This window comes from Ictidomys tridecemlineatus, chromosome 4 (assembly GCF_052094955.1).
Source record: "Ictidomys tridecemlineatus isolate mIctTri1 chromosome 4, mIctTri1.hap1, whole genome shotgun sequence".
NCBI classification, from domain to species: domain Eukaryota; kingdom Metazoa; phylum Chordata; class Mammalia; order Rodentia; family Sciuridae; genus Ictidomys; species Ictidomys tridecemlineatus.
The window spans coordinates 148,311,829-148,313,927 of record NC_135480.1 but is presented as its reverse complement, the minus strand read 5'-3'; the positions used below and the strand labels follow the sequence as shown (position 1 = coordinate 148,313,927).

Sequence of the window (2,099 nt, the reverse complement as noted above, 5' to 3'; positions counted from 1 at the left end):
ACTCTGAGTCCTCAGATAATCTTTTCATCTACAGTTGCTCTGGTTGGGCCTTTTAGTTGTAGCAGTGAAAAAGCTCACTAAAACAGGTACTCTAAATAACTTTTAGATTTTCTATATATTCCTATATATGTGTGTTTTATCAGTGTCTAAATGTAAAATTAATAATTACATTTCCTGGAGGCAAAAGTCCTTCTCCTTACAGTTTTTTTTTTTGCACCCAAGCCTTTTGTACCCCATTCAACTGTCACAGGTGCTTCTATTGCTTGGATTGATCAATGGTGCCCTGTGCCCACATAATAACTAAGAACCAATATATACTGAACTTGCTATGGAGAGATCATTTGAAGTATGGTACACGTACTTTTGTAATTCTCCCAGAAAGCCCATGAGGCATCATTTTATAGATGACTCTGCATATAATACTCCCATTCCAGTGGTATTTATTGAAGACTACTGTGTGATAGGCACTGTTGTATGTAATGGAGCTACATCAGTAAAGTATAGAGAACCGGTCCCTAGGCTTGCCGTCTAGCTCCGCCTGTGCTCGGGAGCGCTGGCTGTGCTGGGGCCGAGAAATTGACCAATTTTGACAACATATAGTGCTGCATTGTGCCAGATGGGATATGATCAATCATGGCATCCGAACTTTGTAAGACGATCACTGTGGCAAGGCTTGAAAAGCACAAGAATTTGTTCTTAAATTATAGGAATCTGCACCATTTTCCACTGGAGTTACTGAAAGATGAAGGACTGCAGTACTTGGAGAGACTCTGTATGAAAAGGAACTCCCTTACCACCTTGCCATAAAACCTTGCTCAGAAGCTTCCAAACCTTGTGAAACTGTATCTTCACTCAAATAACATAGTAGAGGTTCCAGAAGCTATTGGGTCCCTTGTAAAACTCCAGTATCTGAGTCTTAGTGATAATGTCTTAGAAATTGTTTGCCCAGATATTGGTCGTCTGAGAGCTTTACTTCATCTTCGATTAGCTAATAATCAACTGCAATTCCTACCTCCAGAGGTTGGTGATTTGAAGGAGCTGCAGATACTAGATATTTATACCAATCGTCTGCTAACTTTACCCGAGAGGCTTCATCTGTGCCTTTCTCTGCAGTACCTCACTGTGGACGGAAATCGTCTATGGTATGTGCCGCACCGTCTCTGCCAGCTTCCCAGCCTCAACAAACTCTCTCCATGGCTGGGAATTATTTGCATTTTTGCTACTTGATTTAGGTCAATCTCGAGAACTGCAATACCTATATGTGGATAACAACATTCACCTGTAGGGCTTGCCATCTTACCTGTACAATAAAATCATCGGGTGCAGTGGCTGTGGAGCCCCCATCCAAGTGTCTGAGGTAAAGCTGCTCTCCTTTTCATCAGGGCAGCTGACTGTCTTCCTCCCAGCTGAGGTGAAGGCCATAGGGACAGAGAATGATCATGTCCTGCCTCTGCAAGAGCTGGCCATGAGAAGTCTGTATCATGCCCACCACAGATTTCTAAAAGATCTGAACTTTTTGTCTCCAATCTCATTACCCAGAAGTCTCCTGGAGCGGCTGCACTGCCACCTGGGGCACTGTCATCGGTGTAATGAGCCCATGTTTACCATCGTCTACCCCAAGCTTTTTCCCTTGAGAGAGACTCCGATGGCAGGGCTGCACCAGGGGAGGACAACTGTTAGTTTTGTGGCTTACTGCTGCTCCACCCAGTGTCTGCAGACTTTTGACCTGCTGAGTTGATAAACACTCAAGAGCCTCAGTGTTTTGCCAGCTTGACACCAAGGCTGCCTCTGAGTTGCACACTGTGTTTGGCAGGGCTTGGATCTTCCATCTTGTCCTGTCTCATGCAGGGGCATGCAGAATTCTCTGGAAATGTCATATGGAGCTGCACAGCTAAAATGCCTTCACCATTCCCCCAAGTTGGGATATATCCTCCCCCAAATTAAGGACATCCTGTCTTCTGTATTTTTTCTTTTTATGTGAGTGTGTCTGATACATATACTATTTAGTTTGAGGAACCTCCACACATCTAATTTAATGTGAGTTCCCTCTACTGTAATTTAATTCTCTCCCTTGTTTTTTTTTTCCAGGAAAGGTAGCA

The 2,099-nt window shown here is 43.6% G+C and overlaps 1 pseudogene; it reads left to right on the top strand.

Moving 5' to 3' along the window:
- The first annotated feature begins 593 nt into the window (after window positions 1-593).
- LOC144376884 (leucine-rich repeat-containing protein 28 pseudogene) lies at window positions 594-1,752 on the top strand (annotated as a pseudogene).
- The last annotated feature ends 347 nt before the right edge of the window (window positions 1,753-2,099 follow it).